Source organism: Colossoma macropomum, unplaced genomic scaffold, assembly GCF_904425465.1.
Source record: "Colossoma macropomum unplaced genomic scaffold, Colossoma_macropomum, whole genome shotgun sequence".
NCBI lineage: Eukaryota > Metazoa > Chordata > Actinopteri > Characiformes > Serrasalmidae > Colossoma > Colossoma macropomum.
This window is the reverse complement of record NW_023494799.1, coordinates 26293679-26317766: the sequence shown is the minus strand read 5'-3', so window position 1 is coordinate 26317766 and position 24088 is coordinate 26293679. Positions and strand designations below refer to the sequence as shown.

General features: G+C 39.6%; 1 protein-coding gene across 2 annotated transcripts in view; it reads right to left on the bottom strand.

The window, feature by feature from the left end:
- mef2ab (myocyte enhancer factor 2ab) overlaps positions 1 to 20101 on the bottom strand; it is a 53916-nt gene extending 33815 nt beyond the window's left edge. For both annotated transcript variants that reach the window (XM_036585981.1, XM_036585982.1), the window contains exons 1-2: positions 19950 to 20101; positions 17314 to 17427 (exon numbers count right to left, since the gene is read on the bottom strand). The gene's annotated coding sequence lies outside the window, so the exon portion shown is untranslated. The remainder of the gene's footprint in view (positions 1 to 17313; positions 17428 to 19949) is intronic.
- Positions 20102 to 24088: the final 3987 nt, after the last annotated feature.

Here is a 24088-nt window from a genome sequence, read left to right as displayed (position 1 = left end):
AATGGTCAAAAAATCCCATAAACACACTCCTAAACTATGTGGAAAGCCTTCCTAAAAGAGTTGAAGCTGTTATAGCTGCAAAGGGTGGGCCGACATCATATTAAATCCTATGGATTATGAATGGGATGTCACTCAAGTTCATATGCGTGTGAAGGCAGATGAGCGAATACATTTGGCAATATAGCGTATTTAACGTTACAGTCAAGATGGTAAAACGTTACTTAAATAAATAGACATAAAATGTTGTGGCTCCCAAGGTGGAACTCACACCTGAGGAAGAATTTCAACCAGTGTACTGGATGAAGGGGTGGGCAATTTGACAATATTTTACCACTATCGTGATAAATTACATTACAATATGCTTTTCTGACTGTATTACGGATATCGTCAGTACTTAAAGAACACTGACATATTTCATTCCAAAGAGAACATAATTAGGCCTGTATCTTCGGATATAGTGTAGTGCAATAAGTGGTGGAATGTAAAAAATATTACTGTATTCATGGTTTTTATAGAATTTTTAAAATGTAGCATTACTGCTTTTTTCTGTTCCAACTTCCAAAAACTTCCAAAAACTAAATATCATGGTACATATCATGCATCGCGACAATGTCTCTTTCTCTCTCTCTCTCTCTCTGACTCGCTCTCCCTCGGACTCTCTCTCTCTCTTTCTCCCTCTGACCATCCATCTCTTCCACTCTCTTTCTTTAACTCTCCCTCTCTTTCTCCTGCTGTCTCTCCTTCTCTCCTCCTTCTATTTCATTCTATTTCATCTCTTTCTCTCCTTCTCTCTGTCTCTCATATTCTTTTTCTTTTTCCTGTTTTCTCTCTCTTTTACTTTTGTCTGTTTCAACTTCAAACTAAAAAAAAAACTAAAAATCATAGTACATATCGTGTATCGTGAAAATGTCTTCAAGTATCGTGATATATTTTGTCATATCGTCCACCCCTAACTGTATGAACTATGTTATAAATACAAAAATGATGTGAAGAACACTGTTGAAAAATAAGACACAAACACTATAAGTGGACCTCAGGAGCAAAACAAAATACATGGAAAAAGGTAGAATTTAGGACCTTTTAGAGAAGTAGGATGCAGGCCAATACATCTGATTGACAAAGTGACCATAAACAAACCAGATGAGTGCTAAACACTTCTGGCAAATATTAAAAAAACAGAAATCTTTTTCTATGGACAACCGACAAAATGATATCAATCAATATTATGAGTTTGCAGAATTTTTAGCTCCTTGAAATCTCTTATGATACTGGTTGGACCCTAATAGAGAAGAATATAATGTTTAAGTATGAATCTTGCATATCAGAGTAAAGCTGATCTTTCCAGGAAAGAGAAAAGGCCCAGAATTATATGTAGAAGGAAAGTAAGAAGGTACACAGCTCCCTCTGCTCTGATGAAAGCGCATGCTTTCGCTCAGGCAGAAACCTAATTGGCATGACAGGACATCGAGACATGACATAACACAGTGGCTGTGCTGTTGAGGACACGTCTGTCTCCCACTGTAAATCATACAGTAAGTCATTATAAAGAGTGTGGAAAGTACACTGTCCCCTCCGCTCTTGCACGCGGGTGACGGAGGGTAACGTGCTCGGCCTTGCTGAGCAATTAGTTTTCCACTATAAGTGGCGAATGACAAAGCAAACGCTTGAAAAGATTAAAAACATCTGGGCTGCATTCGGGAGGCCTGAGGAGCGTAATTCCTGTCACAGTCTTCAAAAAACTCACCACATTAATACAGTTTCCCAGATAAAAGAACACCTGCTTAGCTAATTAGTCTGTATAACACAATATAGTTTAACTACTGTATAACTTTTTATTACTGCAGAACCGTCCGCGTTCCTCTCTGAGGAAGGTGCCGTTTATTCAGAGTGAGGAGGGTGAGGTCATGAAGAACAGAGTCAGGCTGCCCTGCGCGACTCACTGCGCCACTTTATGCTTGTTTAGTGTCTTTAGTAAAGAGCACCATATGCTGCCTCTCCCAATTACATTTCCACTAAAATCCCCCTCTCCTCTCTCTCTGTCTCTCTAAACCTCTCTCTGCCTTTGTGACACTGTCTCTCTCTCTTGCTCTGAGACTCTATCTCTGATATTCTCTTTCTGACTCTCCCTCTTAACCTTTCCATTTCACTCTCTTAACCTCTCTCTCTCTCTGCCTCCGTCTCGCTCTCCCCCTGACCATCCATCTCTCTCTCTTTCTTTCTCCCTCTATTTCACGCTCTCCGTTTCTCTTTCCTCCTCCTTCTCTCTCCTACTCTTTGTTCCTCTCTCTCTCTCATCTTTCCTCCTCTTCCCCATTTCATTTCCCCTCTTCCTCTCCTTCTCTCTCTCTCATGTTCTCTCTTTCCTTCTCTTCCCCTCTCTATTTTGTTCCCCCTCTTTACCTCTCCTTCTCTCTCTTATGATCTCTCGCTTTCCTTCACTACCATTCTCTTCCCTTCTCTCTCTTCCTTTCTCTCTCTGACTCTCCCTTTTTTTCTGCTCTCTTTCTCTTTCCATTTCCCTTTCTTTATTTCGTTCTTCCTCTCTTCCACTTTCACACTCTTTCTCTCATTCTTCCTCTCACTTTTTCTCTTTTGCTCTCTCTCTGATATTCTCTCGCTCTCTAAACCTCTCTCTGCCTTTCTGACACTCTCTCTGTCTCTCTTAACCTCTCTCTCTCTCTGGCTCACTCTCCCCTGGACTCTCTCTCTTTCTCCCTCTGACCGTCCACCTCTCTCACACTCTCCTTTTCTCTTTCCTCCCTTTTATTCTCTCTCCTGCTCTCTCTTTTTCCCTCCCTCTCTCTTTCTCTCTCGCTCTTTCCCTTCTCTCCCCATCTCTATTTTGCTCCCACCTTTTCCTCTCCTTCTCTCTTTCTCTCATGTTCTCTTTCCTTCACTTCCATTCTCTTCCCTTCTCTCCTCCTCCTTCTCTGACTCTACCTCCCCCTCACTTTTACTCCTTCCTGCTCTCTCTTTCATCCTCTTTTTTGCTATTTTTTCCTCCTTTTTTCTCTCTCGTTCTTTCCTTCTCCCCCCTTTATTTTGCTCCCATCTCTTCCCCTCCTTCTCTCTCATGTTCTATCTCTTTCCTTCACTTCCATTCTCTTCCCTCCTCTCTTCCTCCTTCTCTCTCTGACTTTCCCCCTCTTTTTCTCTTTCCTCCTTTCTCTCTGTGACTCTTCTCCTTTCTTTTTCTCTCTCCTGCTTTCTCTCTCCTGCTCTCTTTTTTCCTCCCTCTTTCTCCTTTGCTCTTTCCTTCTCTTGCTCTTTATTTTGCTCCCACCTCTTTCTCCCCTTCTCTCTCTCTCACATGTTTCCTTCTCTCCCCTTTCTATTTTGTTCCCCCGTCTTTCACTCTCTCATTCTCCCTCTCACTTTTTTCGTTCATTCACTCTCACTCTCTACACCTCTCTCTGCCTTTCTGACACTCTCTCTCGCTCTGAGACTCTCTGATATTCTTTCTCCCTGACTCTCCCTCTCTTAACCTCTCTTTCTCACTCTCTTCATCTTTCTCTGTCTCTCTGACACTCTCTCGCTTAACCTCTCTCTCTCTCTCTCTCTCTCTCCCTGCCTCTGACTTGCTCTCCCTTGGACTCTCTCTCTCTTTCTCCCTCTGACTGCCCATCTCTTTCACTCTCTCTCTTTAACTCTCGTCACTTTAACCCGTCTTTCACACTCCCTTTTTCTCTCTCCTGCTCTTTTTCCTCCCTCTCTTTCCTTCTCTCCCCCTCTCTATTTCGTCCCCCTTCCTCTCCTCCTCTCTCTCTCTCTCTCTGTCTCTCTCACATTCTCACTCTTTCCTTCAGTCCCACCCTCTTCCCCTCTCTCCCTCCCCCTCACTCTTTTTTCTCTATCCTGCTCTCTCTCTCTTTCTCTCTCTTCCCATCCTACTTGCTCTCCCTCAGACTCTTTCTCTTTCTCCCTCTGACTGCCCATCTTTTTCATGCTCTCTCTTTCTCTCTCTCTCTCTCTCTCTTTCCATCTCTTTCTCTTTCCTGCTCTTTTTTCCCCTCCTTCTCTTTCTCTCTCACTCTTTCCTTCTCTCCCCCTCTCTTCCTCTCTGTTCCTTTTCCATCTCTTTCTTTATTCTGTTATTCCCCTCCGTCTTCCTCTTTAACACCCTTTCTCTTCTTCACACACTCTCTCTTTTATTCTCTCTCTAAAACAGATGTGTGGATTAAACCAGTTGAGGAGAGGCTGATAAATCTAAGATATCCAGCTCGCAAAGGTAGCAGCATCACTCGCTCGCTGAGACAGAGCAATACACAACGCTCATTAATCCTGTGACATCAGCCTTTGATATCACATAAGTGTGCAATATGTAAATATTTCCGCTGTGAGCAAACTAACCAATCACAGATGTTTCTGTGGGTGATGAGTCAAGGCGCTCACAGGACCTTACAAACAAATAACTCTGGTAAAGAAATGCAGACAAACTTAAATGTCAAATCATCTATTTTAAACATACTGGAAACTATTACACACCAATCAGGCATAACATTATGACCACCCCCTTGTTTCTACGCTCATTTTCCATTTTATCAGCTCCACTTACTATATAGGTGCACTTTGTAGTTCTACAATTACAGACTGTAGTCCATCTGTTTCTCTGCATACCTGGACCCCCTTGGACCCTCACAGAGCAGGTACAATTTGGGTGGTGGATCATTCTCAGCACTGCAGTAACACTGACGTAGTGGTGGTGTGTTAGTGTGTGTTGTGCTGGTACGAGTGGATCAGACACAGCAGTGCTGCTGGAGTTTTGAAACACTGTGTCCACTCACTGTCCACTCTACTAGACACTCCTACCTTGTCAGCCCACCTTGTAGATGTAAAGTCAGAGATGATAGCTCATCTGCTACACAGTTTGTGTTGGTCACCCTCTAGTCCTTCACCAGTGGTCACAGGACACTGCTGGCTGGACATTTATGGTTGGTGGACTATTCTCAGTCCAGCAGTGACATGGAGGTGTTTAAAAACTCCAGCAGCACTGCTGTGTCTGATCCACTCATACCAGCACAACACACACTAACACACCACCACCACATCAGTGTTACTGCAGTGCTGAGAATGATCCACCACCCAAATAGTACCTGCTCTGTGAGGGTCCAAGGGGGTCTGACCACTGAAGAACAGGGTAAAAGGGGGCTAACAAAGTATTCAGAGAAACAGATGGACTACAGTCTGTAATTGTAGAACTACAAAGTGCTCCTGTATAGTAAGTGGAGCTGATAAAATGGACAATGAGCATAGAAACAATGTCATAATGTTATGCCTGATCGGTGTATACAATATATAATATAATATATAATAATTACAATATCGCTGTTGTCGGAGCAAAACCTCCAAAATGATAACCTTCCAGGAGAAGGAAAAAACCTACTTTACTTTTAATGTAAGTCAATGGAACCAGACTCCAAGTCATTGTGGGCCATTTTTTTTGGTCCATTCATCATGACATTTACACACAATGTAAAGGGCAACAAGCATTTTTAAATTATGTTAAAAACTGTAAAACAACAAAAATGGAGATACAAGGTTTTGTCCTGACAGTAGCGATATGTACTTCGTCATTTTCTGCAGCTTATCTGACGGTAGTTTATCTGAATAAATGTTCAGCTCCTTTTCTGGTCACAAAAGATATCACAATATAACTATTTCCCCTGATAGTGCTCAGCCCTAACACTCACTAACGCATCGTAGTCGTCTCTATCAGATCAGATCAGAGAAACTCTCCTCACACTGTGAGGCATTTGCTCCTGCAGCTCTGCACAAAATCGTTTGATGTACCAAATCTAATTATCCCGTATTTTCTCAGATTGGTGTTTCATTCTGGTTGAGATTCGAGTCTTCCTCTTTATGTTAAGGCTGAATAAACAGAGCTGTAGACCCCTGCTGGGAGGTGGGCTGGAAGGCCTGCTCCAGGCTCCTCGCTCTCTCTGTATCAGCAGAAACTCTTCCTCGGAGAGGCAGAGCACTACAAACAGTTCAGAAACACTAATTTAATAGAAAAGAACAGAAACGAGTGTGTCTGTGACCTGACAGCTTACTAGGGGGAAGGCCGTATATCAGATACGCAATGTCACGCGTTAGGAACTAGTTACTATACTTCTCTGAATATTTTCAAACTATACTTTCAAAAATTTCTACTCAAAGAACTTTTTTACTCAGTTCCACTTTACTGCTTTCGGTTGTGGGTCGAATTTCATCTTGTTGGAGCTTTAGCATTTTATTTTAGACTAAAAGGAGAAGAACAGAGACAAACAAACTCAACTTCTTATGCTGACAGATGCTGGATGTACTAAGACGTTCCACTGCAGTGGTATAAAGAAGTTCTAAGTGGAAGATCTGAGCCGTTATTTCGGTCACATCACAAGAGGCCGTGCCTTACAGTGATTTTATCACGGGTAAGGTGTGAAGCAGAGGTGACAACGTACAATATGATAAAACACATTTATACAATACAGTAATTTGCATTATACTTAATAATAATCACAATAGCAATTACGCTGATGTAGAGTTTAGAGTGTGCTGTCGTTGCCAAGCCAAGAAACATCAGTCACCGATTACCGATTTTTGCCATATAATCATGAATATATCATAATTTCAGTGTTTAATAAGGAAACCTTGCCCTTTAAGGGTCCATATCCTACATTTTTTCTTATATTTCATTTTTCCCCTTGAGATCCACATGTAATGTTTGTGTAGTTTTACACGCCTCCATAATTCATACTTACATCACCATTTTCCAATCTTACTTTATGCTTTAGAATTAAACAGGCTGTTTTCATTACTGTGCCTTTAAGACTAATATACGTAAATGAGCTCTGTTCTGTTTGGCTGCCCTGTATTGTGTCTGATTCAAAAAGCAGTCCAAGCTGAAACACTCCTTATAACTTTGACATAAACAGTTGTAGGCTGAATAGGCAGGCTGATGTATGCAAATGTGGTGGTTTTTGTGACATCACACAAACAATCTTTTCAAAATGGGCTGTTTTTGGACCTTAGTTTTAGTACAGACTGTGGAGTAAAAGGAACGATCTGAAATTTCTACAATGTTCACATGAGGAAAATTCAGTTTTCCTCCCTTTCACACCAAGTCCGAACAAACGAAAGCACATTTAGTAGTGCTGTGTTTCACAGCAAGTTTAAAACTGGCAGACTGTAATACTGCAAGCTCTATTTTCTGCACTGTATGGATGCGTTAATACTCAGACTGACCCGTCAGAGCTCTGTTATCATTGTTGCGGTCCAAGCACATGTGCAAACTGTCAGAACAACTTATCTTGCTTGTGGTAGAGCACAAAAGCTTATGACAAGCGACATAAAAATAAATGTAAAAAATTCAGAGGTTAAAGAAAACATATGGCGGAGCACATCTGAGAAGCTGGAGAGTGATGGTGAGTGTCTTAGTACACATAGCGACTGTTTACAGCCATTAATTTTCTTCATGTAGTTGATCTAGTCTGCTAACTCGTGGGAAGAACCACAAGATGTTGGTTTAAAAAATGGGACTTGATGTGAAGGTTCCACTGCGTTAAAAATCACATCCACTTTTTCTGTCAGAAAAAAATATACTTGGTGTGGATAAACCTTTATAAGCAGCTTTTTCTTGTGAAATCATCACCGCAACAGTACTGCTAATTTACGCCAGCTCCTCAATGAACCTGTTTACACCTTGCATTAACACATGTTTCGTGACTGGGTCGTATCTGGATAACATTTGTCTGAATGAAGCTGACTAGGGGTGCGGGAAAAAAATCAATTCTTAGATGCATCGCGATGCGGACGTGGACGATTCTGAATCGATTCACAAATGTCAAAAATCGATTTTCTAAATATTTAATTTATAACGTAATGTTGACAGAACGCAAAAGGCGGAACTTGGAAGTGGGTAAGCACAGCGCCCGGACAGTCTGTATCGGCACATAACAAAAACACAAGTGGAAGAGCGAGAAATCCGACTGGCTCCCTCTGCATTAAAAGCCAGGTCAGATCAGGAGTCACAACACAAATGATAAGAAGAGCCATTTTGTCCTTTCAACAAAAATCAAACCACCTTGGGAGCCGCAACATTTAATGTCTCAGTATGTGTCAGTGTGTGATAATGTCCTACTATAGGCTAAACAATATAAACGAAAACACAGATTTACTTCGCTCTGCTTTAAGCTTTAAGCTTCGCCTATAGCCACTTTCCTCCCATTTCCGCCAGAAAACATTTCCTCAGAAGTAGATCAGTTAAAAGTCTCTCAATGTTCGACTGTTTTACGAGGCTGAAGTCGCTTCTTATTCTCCAACTTCTTGTTCGAATTTACCCGTTCCACCTTAAATTCTAACTGAGGCACCGAATGTAAATGCGGCACTATTTAAGGTGGAACGGGAGAATTCGAAAGAGAAGCGACTTCATCTTCACCACTTTTTAGTGTTTGACAGTCTCTCGTTGAAGATTTAACGTACCAGGAAACCAACTGCGCTGCTTATAAATGCGAATAACGCATCGCTGCTATGTGACCTGCAGTCTGCACGCCGGTTCTCAGTCGTTGTGAAACAGGGCTTTCGCGCTATGTTTCACAACGACCCGTCTCAAAGATACTTTACTGACACAGTGATCCCCCCTGTCTCTACAACGAGACCAAAACCCAAGTTATAAAATCACTAAAGAAAACGGGTAGAATAGCTGTAACGTGCTGCATGGTCATCCACTGCCACTGGATCTTATTTCACTGTAACTGCGCATTTTATCGCAGATGAGTAGCAGCAGCTTCTCGTGCTCCAAACAAGAGCACTGAATGAGAGCCTTCTAGTTCACTTGCCTCATCACTTCCATTTGTTTTATTAAAAAAGATATTGGAAGTAAATTCATTATGGATCATTACAAATACTTTGCTTTAAAAGTACCAAGTCACTTTAAATAACAACACTGAGTCACTTAGTCACTTTAAACTGTATATTGTCTCTACATTCTGTATATATTTTGTGTATATTTAATATATTTCAGTCGGTTTTTCTTGTATTTTTATTTTTACTTATTTACTTTCTGTAGAGTGATTAGCTGAGCCTCACCACAAGCATTTTAGTGCATAAATGTCCTGACATGTTGTGCAAATGACAAACTTGAAACTTGAACTCGAAACTTGAGCTCACAGTGAGAAAATATAAATGCTATATAGAAAAAAAAGATGCATCGAGATGCACCGATAATCGTTTTATAATCGCATCGCCGCCCTCTGAATCGTAATCGAATCGAATCGTGAGGTGCCTAGAGATTCCCACCCCTAACGCTGACACTTTTCAGTAAAATGCGTTTGTACTTTTCCCCATAAAAAGCACATCAACATATATGTTGTTTCTGTTTCACTTTTGTTTACTGTTTTACACATTACAATATGAGCGGACAAGCTTGGCTTGGTGTACATTTGGAGCTAATTTTAGCCTAATTTAGTTTGTTCCATCAGCAGCGATACACTGAGTATTGTACAACGGCTTTGAACCTGGCAGAGCCAATCAGATTTTAGGACTGGAATTATCAGTTGTATAACATTGGGCCTCATTTACCAGTATCTTCCTATGTTTTTTCTTAAATGTGTTCTTGAGAAAAGTCCCAAGAAAAAGTCTACATCAGACTCATGATGTATTCTTAAACCGCTGAGCTGTTCGTGCCTTTGTGCTCTTGAGTGTGTGTAGATTCTGCTCTAATCTAAAAACAAATCACTAATAAGAAAACACTGGTGAATGTGAAAATCTTTGTCAGAATCTTTCAGTTGGTGAACAAGGTCCAGTATTTTCACTTGGGTAGGGTCTAGGTTACTAAATGTCACTGTCATGTTATGTTATACACTGTGTAATGAAGTAACGTGTCAAGAGAAATGCAGCAGAAGCACGCAGCCCAGGAATGGTCTGGGCAGCAAGCCTATCTGCTAAAGTAAATGTTTAATATCACTCATTAATGTTACATCAGGACATGCCAACTTCATTTCTTAGTAATAACTACTGCAACATGAAATGCGTCTTTGCAGGCCTTTGGGTATCTTTTCGTTTTTAGCCGTTGAGCTCCATTTACTCCCATTCATTGAGGACTCGCTCACGGGCGCCCTCTGCCATTTTGCAGTCCTGTTTTTGATATAATGGGGGAAACAGGACGTGGCCAGGCTCCTCATTAACTGGCTCTGACATGGTTCAACTTTGTCATGTCATTGACTCCGCCCACTTTGCGTCAAAAATGTTCGCGCTGCCTCCTGTTGCCGAAAATCACCAGCTCTCAGTGAAAATGGACAACCTCTGGCTGCTTTGTCGCATTGCGCTGCTGCCGGCGTGAACACAGAGTAAGGCTGAACTTTGGAGGTGTGGTATTCTTGCAGATTTCTGTAAAAAACTGAAAGTGAGTCTCCTGAAAAGAACAGAAGCTGTAATAAAGGTGAAGTGTGGAGACACTAAATACTGAATAATTTTTATATTTAGTTGTTGAGGCTTTTGTGTCATTTTTAATTATATGTTTTCTGCTCTTTTTTCTGATGCAGAAAAATGAATAACTGAATATTTGACTGGAAATTAAATAAATGAAGGGTGGTCTCTAGACTTTTGTACAGTACTGCATGCGTCAGTGACCTTAGCCTCGTGTTGCTGCTCCAGAGCACCCCATTTTATTGGCAATGTGTTTCTATGGAGATTAATTGATTGCCTGTGTCAGCAATGGGTTCACCTTTAAGTAGCTGAATTCATCAATTAGAGAGCCGTCTGGACAGATCTATAACAGTGCTGGAAAGTCTGTCTGAATTTTTCTTTCAACGAACCCTGCTGGGCCACGCGTTGTGGTATCTACAAGGGCCATACGGTGCACTGCTGACCTTCTGAGGTCAAAGTGAACAGCAAAGGCCTTTAGGAGAGAGAGAAGAGGATTGGACTGAGGAAGAGGATTAGCAAAAGACTTTGGCAACGACAATTAGCTCAGGATTCCTCCGACTGATCCACACTGTCTCACAAGGTCAAAAGAGTGATGGCTCTGAAATGAGGGTGGACGAACGATATCTGAACGGTCATTTGAGTGGTGCGGACATAACGACATGATGAAAAAGAAAAATTACGCTGAATATATTCCACTTTACAGATAAACACGCTTTGGCAAAATACTTCACATTTTCCTTGTTTGTCAGGCGGACACTCTTGGCTGCAGGAGTCGGGGTTTTCCAAGAGAAATGTGCAGAAGTAGATCATCTCTCTTGCAGTTTGGAACCACGGCCAAGGGAACGGCATGCATTAGCATCCAAGATTTAAATTAATGGTAAGCCAGCAGTGCAGTGACATGCCTTCAGAGATGTTAATGCATGTTGGTGACTTAATAATTGATTAAAAATAAGGGCTAAAATTAGTCTTCCATTAGCACTATTTCACTGAAGCTAGAAGTTGCCTTTTATGTTCATGTAGAACCAGCTCTCCAAAGCCTGACCTTATCCGCTGTAACGGAAACGCCACAGCGCTCCCTGATCAGGAGAGAGAAATACGTTAACCCCTTAAAATCTCAGGCCTGTTACATACTAAAGTGTATTGTTCAGTAATTACAGGGACTTCAATGCAAACTGGCTAAGCTATTCCTAGGCTATAAAAGTGTGTAATAAAACTTTGGGCCTGGGGTTAACACTAGCCTTGCAGACCTGGCAACAATGGCACTAAATGTTGCTTCACATCTTCAACTCCACAAGGCTGAAGTTGGCTTCTTATTCGGCAGCTTTTTGTTCGAATTTTCCATTGTACCTTAAATGGTGCAGGAGCTGCATCCTAGACCATGAACAGGCGCCTGAAAGTAACTGCTGCACCTTTTAAAGTGGAACGGGAAATTCAAATAGGAAGAACTTTAGCTTTATTGAAGTTAAGTCATTCGTCTCAAATTTGCGTTCCACACACACATGCCTCCAATCATCAGAACTTGTTGGAATTTAGTGCAGCGGATAGAGCTCCTCAGGCGGTTTGAGCAGTTGCTCTGGTGTCCATGTTAAGCTAAGGCTAACCACAAAAGTCTGTCTATTTGTTTATTTGTTTGTGTCTGCTGCCTTGAAAAATTGACTTATTCAGATGGAACAGCTAGACAGCGTGATCAAGGGACTGCTGCGTTTTTTGATTTTCATTTGAAATGTCACAAACATCCCTGGTTCAGCCATTCAGCTAAATGGGACAGTGTTAGCATGGTTTGCACAATTTGTATGTCGTGTTATCTGGTCTCATTTGGGCCCCACCAGTATAACAGTTAAGATGAAGCAAAAAACCTTAAGAGTAATTTCAACCAGTACACTGGCCACTACTTGTGGACTTTTTAATGTCAAAATGCTTTTAAATGTTAGACAATATAAAAGTTTATCACACTTTACCATATTTAAGTTCCAGTGTTTAGCCTAACGACCCACTGGGTATTTTAGTCAGTGACTACTAGCTGTAATAGATAAAACAGCCAACAAATATACGTGCAACTCATGCCATAGTCAGGTTACGAGGGCCTTAACATGCAACGGACACAAGGGCCTTGGACATGACTGAGAAGTCTGCAGTTGTCCTAACCACAATAGCCGAAGTTAGAAATGATATTTTTCTGTTGTCAATGGGCTTCATTCATCAATATCTTCCTAAGTTTTTCTTTAAATCTGTTCTTGAGAAAGGTCCTAAGAAAAAGTCTATGTCAGATTCATGACGTTTATTAAACCACAGAACTGTTCACACCTTTGTGCTCTTGAGTGTGTGTATATTCGGTTCTTACCTAAGAACAAATTCCCAATAAGAAAACACTGGTGAATGTCAGAATCTTTGTAAAAACTGCATAACTGGGTTTTAAGAAGAAATTTCCTCTTAAGAACGGTTGGTGAATGAGGCCCAATGTCACCTCAACAAGCCAAAATGTTACCACATGCTTATCACATACAGTATCTATAGAAATTAATTAAGTGATCTTTTTTGGTTGAAGCTAGCCAAATTCTTTCCATAGTGTAACGTCTTCCTCTCAAGTCTAGCTAAACACAACACGTTTGGACGCACCATATGCATACAGTCATAAGTACACTGTAAGTATAGTAAATGCTGTGCAATGTGATGATATTTATTGTTATTGTGATAAATTAAGCCACAGTATGTCACAATACTTTTCTGAGCTTGTTCACCAGTACTTAAATAACACTGACCAACTGCATGTTTCATTACAAAGAGAACATAATAAGTCCTGTTTAATTAAAATTAGTCCAACACAGTGCGTGAAACAATGAATAAAAATGATTGATTGCATTGACACCCTTTGCTGTTTTTTTTAAATGTCGAACCACTGGCTCTTTTTTTGTCTGTTCCAACTTAGCAGATGTCACAAAAAATAAATATTGTGAAAATTTCTTGAAGTATTGTCATATTATGTTTTTGCCATATCGCCCATTTGTAGTTATAGTAACTATAACTGCATGCCACAATACAGTGTACATAAGACTAATCTCCTGCGCATGTCAGTTTAAACTAAATATGTCAACTTTTTTACGTTTATGTATTTGGCACATGCTTTTAAGTAGCATTAGGAGTCTTGTCCAAGGACTCATAATGGTGCAGCTAATGGGCATGCTATGCTACACCAACCTCTTCTGACAGCATCACGTTGTTACTGTAGTTTAAGAACTAGGAAGCTCCCCATACATTCTAATTTGTATCTTAAAGGTGGAAAGAACTATTGAAAAATAATAACTGCTTTTTTGCTAGCTAAATAGTGCAGAATAAAGCCAGATATCTAACTGCACTGCTAGGAAGTCAAATATCACATCTATATTTATTAGCTTATAAATCAATGGCTATGCTAGTGGCCGATATCCTTTATCGCAGTGGGTCGGTTCTCAGTGGCAGCACGATGTACTTGCATAGTGCATGCTGGGTATTGTAGTGAGAGAGCATATGATGAATGAAAACAAAAAAAAAAGATACAAAGTTGTGAATGTTTTCTTTAAACCAATCAGGCTGAGTGATACAATATTACAAATAACATAAAATGCTTGTTTTAGGCCAGACTGTCTCTTTACTGTCTACTGTCTCTTCTCCAAGTTACTGGAATGTTTACGAGGGTCTGTGCTGTTACACCGATAATACCATGAAACTGTGATATAATTCTCTTAATGAGACAAAATAGCTAGTGTTGGTGTTAGTGTTGGTTTATTTACATATTGTTTAGTTTTTCTCCATTTTTGCTGATTTTCATTCTTCTATATCATTTCAACACACCAGCTGTCCTTTGTGTTGTGTAAAAATTTCATGATGAATGGACCAATAAAAATGCTTGGAATACATTACTCTTTAACTTACACTGAAAGGTAAGTGTTTTTGCCCTCTCCTGTAAAGTAACCATTTTTTTGGAGATGCTTGTTTTTCTTTGGACAGCAATGATATATGTGTATACACACATACACACACATAACATTATATATATACACACACACAACAAAACTGTCAATTTTAGTTACATCTTCATATAAACCTTTGGCTACTGCCTAATATAAAGTTCTACTGTGAGAAGTTGAGCCTGTGAGATTCTCACATCAACTTGCGACAACATCAACTATTCAATAGTAATTTTTCATTACACCCACTCTAGAGACTACTGGGCACCGCTGTAAGAGGCGAGTAAGCATGTTTACATCAGATAAAGCGGTAATCAAATTTTTCATTTCAGCCACAAGAGAGAGAAATTTAGCTACAGTAGGTTTCCCATGAACACAGCCATTCACTCCAATATGTTTATTACATGTCATACAAGTTTAAAGATGTTATCTAAAGCATGAGTACATTTCAGATCAAACATTTAAGTAGAATTAGATGATTTATTACTTATTTCCATCACTTATTTTGTAGTTTTGGCTCCTTATTTCAGCACTGATTTTCTCAAAGCCCGCATGATAACACCTAAGGCTGCTCAGGTTCAGACCCCTTTCATGCTCTTTAAGTTGTACAAAGCGTGAGCCAGGCGGTGCTCACTAGCAATAAAGTGTAAAGCGGTTTGAAGGCCTTTGCCAGGGCACAGGTCCAAACCCTCGATCCCTCTGGTTTAGACGCCAGCGCTGGATCTTAACAGTAAGGTCAGTAAAGCGCACTCGTGTTGCCGTCCAGTTCTAATACACAGTTTGATTTGGCAGGCGCAGAGGTTTCTATTTACAATCCACAAAAGCCAGCTTCATGCGACTACAGGAAGGCAGATTGAGGAGCTAATATTTGCAGACAATTTTATTTGATTTCTGTATTTATTGAGTGTAATTTCTGAATCGCGGGGAACCTATTTAGCATCAAACGTGCGGCCTGGTGGTCAGACAGGAGGCAGCCAGAGGTTTTTGGTTTTTGGAGCTGGAGAGGTGGGATGAGACTAGAGGGAGACCCCACAAGGATAAGCTTTCAGCTCAGAGCTGAACCAACTCCAAAAACCACAGCTAGGGAGAAGTGAGTCCAGTGAAGATCAAATCGTACGACAGCACTGCTCAGAGACACTTGGGTTTGGCAGCAGACTACATTCATTCTCTCATTCACACTTACACGCAACGGCGCTAACCACGACACTCAGTTTAAGCGTCTTTGGGTTACTTGTGGCTAATATGATTAAAATATAAACTCCACTATAGATGGTAATAACTTTTACAACAGCTAATACTTAGTTTAGTATACCTAAAATATACACACACACACACTTCACTGTGCAAAGGTCAAAGACCACCCTCCCTTTGCTCGTGTTCCAGTCAAAACAGCCATTAAGTACAAGTCAATATTTCACAATAAAATTTATGAGGAGATCAGATACAAGACAATCAAGTTGCATAAAGAAGGAAAAAGTCAAATGAAAAATCAGGAGTTTCCAAAACTAGAGCTCAAAAAATGATTTAAAACTACAGAGAAAATGGTCTCCTAACAACCACCTACAAGACCTGGTAGACACCAAAACTGTCCCCATCAGATTGGTGACCAGGTGTTTCTGTCCATTCTTTTACTGTGAGAAGAAACTCAACATGGCTCTGAAAGGATGTGTAGCTGTGAAGGAGCCCTTACTGAGAAATGGAAATAGACAAAAAAGAACATTTGCACTCAAAGACCAAAACTGTCCTGCAGTTTTACGGACTGGCGAGTCTAAATTTGTAATTGGGATTACTTGGATTATGGAAAGCAGAAAATGCAACCAACATCTAAGACTGAACTTTGGAGGTGTGAAAAATATCCCTGCAGATTTCTTTGAAAAACCGAAAATGAGTCTCCTGAAAGAGCTATAAAAAGACAAAGTGTTGACACATCAAATACTGAGAAAACTGAAATTATATTTAGTTGTTAAGGTTTTCTGTTAAATATATGTTGTTTTTTTTACTGACACTGAAAAATGAATAACCTGTATTTAATGGCAGTTTTGACTGGAAATAAAATCAATAAAAAGGTTTCTGACTTTTACACAGTACTGTACACGACCATATATAGTAATAAATGGCTAATAATTTTGGCTAATACACATAATATGTATGACAGTGTGTACAGTAATTAAATGATATAATGGTTAACACTGCTAGCTAATATACTTAAAATATACAGTGCAGGATATACAATAATAAATTATTGCTGTCTGAAAAAAAACACTCATACCTCCAAAATTGGAACTTAAACAGAGAAGACAAAACATTATTAACTTGTAATGTGAGTTAATGTAACAAGATTATTTTCCAAGTAATTTTGGACTATTTTTATTGGTCCATTCATCATGCAATTTTAATATAAGGCAAAGAGTAAATGGACTTTTCAAATTATGAAAAAACATGAAAAAATTGGCAAACAGAGCTACAAGTTTTTTGCGCAACTGCAACAAAATACTTACAAAAAACCTATTTATTGCCAACTATTTCTACTGTGTGAAAGATTTAAACAGTAATAGTAAACAGAAACAGGAAAGTTAGACTTGAAAATGCAGTGTGATCTTTAGGATCAGATTCCTATTCTATGTGAAGCTAACTTGCCCAGTTTATTAGAGCAACAATAACAGAATAATGAGCTCTGCAGATGTTTTAAAAAAGAAAAAGTATAAAGAATCACCAGACTGAGAATTAATTCCTAACAGATGGTAACATTTTGAGCACAATGAGTATGAAACCAGTCTGGCAGGGTGGTTTGCAGTCATTATTATATAAGCAAGTTTTCAAGGAATAATAGTGAAAAATGAGTCAAATTAGTCCACACTATTTTAAAAGTGATGTTTACAGGACGCACATCTTACAGAAAGATTCATATTAGATAAGACAGGCAGTGTAATAGTGTTGGTCAGTAGTAACAGCCATTTCATAGTCTTACCAGGACAGGAAAGCAGAGTGGTCCTCCAGATTAGAAAGTCCTGAGCTCCAAATCTCTTCAGCTCTGAGCGTGAAGTAGGCTAGTTAGGCTCCTTCTGCTCCTCCTGAAACAAATCTTGAGGAGAATGGGGAGAGAGAGAGCGAGTGAGAGAGAGAGAGAAACCACATTTCAAGGACATGACATTGGTCTTCTCAAATGGAGACTTGAATTACCATCCACTCTCCCCTTGCTATGCCATATCACTACGAGGAAAAAGAGAAAAAAGGGTGCAGTGTTTCAGATATAAGAAAGTACTGTGGCCAACTACGGCGCCAACAAGCACAGCGTAACCTCAAACCCAAGGCATTAAAGCCCCCACCACCTGCTTCCTTTTCCAAAACACAATATACGGATTGAATGACCACATATTAATGTCCACGTATCTTAATGTACCTGTCTCAATGCATCACAGCCTATACTGAATGAGTACAAGTGCATCAGAGCTCAGCACGCAGTAATACACTTATGTTAAATGTGCTGCCTCATGATTTGCCATATGCACAGTGATGCATGTGATTTGTCTGAGCAGGCATCACTCAGCCTAATCAAATCGTCCACATCTCGAAATCTGGAGCACGGCGTTAGATTCTGCCCCTAATGTAATAGCCCAACCACTACTGACCTCAGAGAGCACCAGAAATAGCCGGAGAATGTACATAAACTCAGTGTGCGTGCTATTTTCAAGCCGTGTGGCTGCAAAAAAAGGCCCTGTTGAGCTATTTTGGTTTATGGTTGAGCCAGATATAACCGCATCATTAATGTGCCAAAGAGGCTACACAGGCAGTGTCCTGTGATGAGGTTGAAGGCTTGGGTTTAAAGGGCCCATATCATGGAAAAAAGTTTCATGCACATAAAAACGCACTGTTCCCTTGACCGTAAAGTCCATATATGGAAAATTATTTTTTTTTTAATTATTTGCTTTTGTGATGTTATAAATACCAGCACATTTATACATATCTGCCTATTCAGGCTGCAGCCCATGTGTCAAACACAAGGCCCACGGGCCAAAGTCTTTTAATTTTCCATTAATATTAGCCCATTTCACAATGCACTGCACTACAGTCCCCGGCATGCCAATAACAATCTATGGGACAGCGGTTACACCTCAGTTCTACACCAGTCATATCACCAAACACACTAGATGCATTTCACCTGCAGTTCAACCAACATAAACACCTAACATTAGCCTCACAGTTTAGAAACGGAGCCCAAGAATTAAAGCAAAGAAAAGATGTCAGGTGTGTAGTTCAAGCAAAGAGGCAGGTTTAAAAGACCGAGCTCCTGGGGACATTCAAATTTTGAATATTTCATGTATTTGTGTAATATTTCAAGGTCTACTTCAAGTGTCTATAGTTTGCTGCTGACAATTTGGCGCATTTTGAATAAACAATGGCCAGTTCGGGTCATTGTAAACTGTTAATTAAAAAGAAACAGAAACAGTGGTGTTATCTGGCCCACAGGTTTGCTGAGATTTTGTAATATGGCCCTTTTAGTGGCTGAGTTTGACACACCTGGCCTACAGCAGTTTAGCTCCGCCCATTTATGCTGAAGTTATAAGAAGTGTTTCATCACTCCTTGCTTTTTGAATGAGGCAGCCAATCACAACAGAGATTATTTACATAAAAATATTTTTATAAAAGGCACAGCAACAATACTGCCTAAAGGATAAAGACAGGTTGTGATAACAATAATTTGATAAAAATGATGACTGGTTTTGCTTCACAAAAGACAGACAAATGTTATAAGTGGACAAAATATAAGGACATGGGCGCTTTACCTGACCAATACTGTGATTTTTACAGAGCATATAGGGTTAAGTGGTCAGATCTGTGCAAGAACAGACCAACTGACAGGTCATGATAAATATCCAAAAGCAGAAAAGGCTTGTTACATTTGCACAGAGTAATCATTCACAGCAAGCTCAAAGCAATCATCATTCAAAACAAGCTGCTGCAAATACATCAAGCAGACATTTATGTAAAAGTACAATACTATTAATATACAAATACATAAAAATGAATGCTGTGAAGAGAATAATGGTAGAATGAAGCTGCACTTATGCTTCCTTTTGATTTAAATTGATTTTAAATCCTTTTGAATAGTTTTGTATGAAGCTAAGCTGGATAACACAGCACTTTAATATGGTTATAAACATCTCTGTACTTTGTCAATACTCCTGGGATTCTCTCAGGCTGTCCACAAACCGCTTTCAGCAGAGCATTTGAGGTAAAACCAGTACACAACAATCCGCTTACTGGTTCAACACACACTCTAAATCGGAATTATTAAATATATGTAAACTTTGACACGGCTATGAACCAAAAAAAGAAAACGGAAAACCGTTAACTACCCAATTGTCTCAAACTAGCAAGCAGCACTACTACAACACCGTCGCTATCAGCCCTGACGAGGCTTAAGTTGGCTTCCTATTCGCCAGCTTCTTAATCGAATTTTTCCGTTCCACCTTAAATAGTGCAGCAGTTCCAATGTAACTGCTGCACCATTTAAGGTGGAACGGGACAATTCGAACAAGAAGCTGGCAAATAAGCAGCTGACTTCAGCTTCGTACCGTCCGGACACCCTTCCTACTAACTTACCCTCTTTCTGAGAGAAAAATGAGCACATTCAGCGGCTAAAATCGAAATAAAAGGCAAACATATCCTCCGCCGTCCTCGACTTGTTTAGTGTAAAGCGGTGTAGTAATCCTGAGGCAGCAGCTCCAGCCCCGCGACTCCTCCCTCTCAGCCCAGCTAACTCATTCGAGGGGCGGACACGAGCTCGGAGGGAGTCCCGCTAACCCCCGGTTCTCTGTCACACGCGGAACGTTTGAGTGTTTTTCTTGCTCTAATACATCTAATTAAAGTAATTACTACATTAATAAACCCTACGTTACGTTAGAACAATGTGGGTTAATCTCAAATCTTACTGTTTGGTTGTAGAGGTCATTATTTCCTATGACCTGTGTGTAGGGCATATACACTGACCAGCTTTCCTTGTTACACCTTCTTGTTTCTACATTCATTGTCCATTTATCAGCTCCTCTTACCAGGTGTAGTTCTACAATTACAGACTGTAGTCTGCCTATTTATCTGCATACTTTGTTGATCCCCTTTCAGGACCCCCACAGGACCACCACAGAGCAGGTATTATTTGGGTGGTGGGTCATTCTCAGCGCTGCAGTGACTCTAACGTGATGGTGGCGTGTAAGTGTGTTGCGCTGGTGTGAGTGGATCAGACACAACATATTCACATTCACATTCGATGTAGTAATTTTCTGTGAGGGAGCCTTTAGAGACATTAAAGTCCTCAGACGTCTGGTTCCTATCACCACCACTGTGAGCAATGCTGACTCTGCAAGTTTCGTGCTTGATGATTAAATTATGAAGACTTAAAAAAAAAATAACATAAAATAAAAGATTTACTGATAAATGTTGACTGACAAAGTTACTAAAATGTTAATTCAATAACAGTCTCATTGGGCACCCTTTTTAGCTTAAAGGTTCATGGTTAGACTGACTTTTGCTGGTTTAAAGCTTCTTTTTAAGCTTCACTCAAAGCCATTAGCTTGTTTTCTCACTTCGTCTACACCGCAGCAGCTCCTTTTTTCTCCGAGGTGTTTTGCTACACAGTGTGAAAGAAAAGGGTTTGGAGAGGCTTATTTCCAGCTGCAGGCATCCTCGTACCAAAAATGTGCCACTGAATATATTTATTTGTGACATATGACTAATATAATCACAGATGACATCAGCCAAAGAGATAACCTCTTGTTAAATAACACTTGTCTGAATCTGAACCTCTTTTTATTGAAGATATTGTACCACTGAATTGACATTAGTTTTCAGGTAAAATATCAGATTCCAATAGTAGAATATTAGTAGACATTGGGTCTGAAAAACAGAGGGAGAGAGATAGACTTAAAGCTACACTATGTACGTTTTGCGGAATTTGGAGACCTCTGTGGTGGAAATGTGTAAATACACACAACACACACATAAGAACGCTTTGTAAAATGGGTTGTGTTTCTGACCCCTTCCCTGAGTGGATGAATCTGATGATTGTGAGTGCTTTGAAAGAGCATTCAAAGAGAACTCAGTCGAACTTGGTGAAAGACGTGTCTTCTGAGGATTTGAATAAACCATCTACTGTTGTCATCATATCTTTATCAGTACAATGTTGATTTTGCATTTGAGACCTAAACATTGAGACAGACCTTCTTTAAAGCCCGTACGACGCGGTCTGAAAAACTCCTGACCCGACACCTCTGACTTTTATGTTATCATTGCAGGCTTTACAGACTCCCATCAGCGCACTCGCACCATATTTTAGCACGCTTTTTTCCTCCTGTCATGCTACTTTTTACAATTTTAACCAAAAATAATATGTATTGTGCAGCTGTAAGTCGAGATGCTTTAGATAGAGAATAAAAAGACATTCACTGCTATTAAAACTTAGTCGTATGCAGAAGTTTGAACACCCCTGGTCAAATGATATGTTGATTTTCTAAGTGTAAATAAGTGAACACATCCTGTACAAAGAGCAAACTTAAATACGCCATTTTTCTGCAGATTTGGGTGACACTTTTTGAATGGTCCTTTTAAATGAAACAAACACTCAACTGGATCTCAGTAACACGTCAAAAACATATGAGGGTTAGGGTTAGGTTTTGGGTTGAGGTTTAGGGTTAGGGTTGAGGTTTTGGGTTGAGGTTTAGGATTAGGTTTTGGGTTGAGGTTAAGATTAGGGTGAGGATTAGGGCCAGGATTAGGTTTAGGTTTTGGTAAGGTTGGGTAAGGTTAGGTTTTGCATAATGGATGTAACATATTAACAAGACATCTACTTAATGTATGTAATGTATCAACAGAACATCTAGAAGATATTTACTTCAATGTATTCAGATGCTTCATTACTGCTACTTCACTGATATGTTGTTGATGTGTTACTGATAATCTGTTAAGAGTTTATATATGTTCAATTCTGCAAAAAAACAGTACTTGTGCATTATAATGTACAGAGGTGTGTAACTTATTTTCACCTAGAAAATCAACAAAACATTATCCAAAGTAAACAGAGTCATTCAGAGAGGTTTGGTGTGAAATGCTCTGTTCTAGAGACACTTACAGAGCCAGAATTGTTCACAGTGGTGGTGATAGGAAGCAGATGTCTGAAGCTATGGCATGAAATGGTTACAAATACGCCGATATCTGAGACATCGTTTTTATTTTTTTTGCCAATCATGGTGCAGGGCATTACAAGGCAAATAATAGCTAAAGAAATCAGATTTTCAGATTTACCACTTTTTACCATTTTCAACATCACATATGATTGACAGTTCACAGCAATACCTGCTCATATTAATGTCAATCTGCAGTGAAATAACAGTCTGTATCATTAAAACAACAGCAATGCCATCTGTGATCATATGATAGCAGCATTGAGAGTGAGCCTCTAGTCTTAATTAAAGTATGGTAATTGTCCATGACTAAAATGAAAACTGGATAAAAATTGTCAAATTCTATAATTACATTTACACTATAACTGTAATATCTAATATAATTACATTATAACTGATAACAGTCTTCAACGGGCAACTTTGCTGCCAGGCTTCTTACAGATTTTCTTTAGTGTATTTTCAGCCCATCAGCCTCTACATTATGATTAAACCAGTATTGCGGAATACTCTGATGAAATGACCAGACTGGGAATGTTTCTTTTTTATCCATTATGCAATCTGATGTTCATAGATCATCCTCTATAATTCATCTTGAAATATTCACACATTATGTTAACACTTGGATAGACAAAATCCTTTGGGGGGATGAACAGCTGAACAAGTTCAATAAAACATCTCTACTTTGTGAATCTCAGGCTTGAAATACGAGCTCAAAGACTGTATTTATTGGACGACATGATAACAGATTAAGCTGTCTGAGCTAATTTACTGTTCCATTGCTTTCCAGGAGTGGAACCACACCGAACACCGGTATCTGTCTGTTTTTCCAATCAGCCCCATTAATTATCCCTCACAAAACTGTCAGGAATTTTCCAGGGAGTCCCAGAGATTTGTTTTGTTCTGCTGAAATGAATAGTGGTTCATTGTGGCTACACTTAAAACAATGCATATTTGTTGCTATTATGATTTGTAATTTTTGGCACACACCAGTTTCTTTTAATCAACGTTTTGTTGATGAAGAGAATGATACGGAAATCTGTTTCACTTTAAGGAATATTTCAACATTTTACAAACAAATCTGTGTAGCATACAGCTGATTACCACAGTCAATAACTGATAATAATTTACATGAACCCTGCTACATAAGAATGACAGAACCAGGCAATAAACATGTCAAGGCAGATGTCATGTGATGTCATGAGTTGTCACAGCAATATAACAGTTTCATTACCTTTACTGTTACACATTTGGGGGCAGCCCTGGTCAAATGACATGTTTTGTTGATTGTCTAAGTGAAAATAAGTGAACACAACATCTGCATGATTAATACCTGATTACCATTCATTTGCTTAAGCTGTTTTTGTAAGGTCTCAAAACTTATTTGACTTATTAGGCCTTAATGCAAGTCAGTAATTCTGCTCACAGAATAATCAGATATTGAAAGCAAAACCGCCACATCATTGGCAAGGACATACAGGAATATAAGTTTGGCTGGCATGAAATAAAGATGCACTGTGTGTTTTTGGACAAACATCATCTACAAATCATCATCTATGTATGCAACAC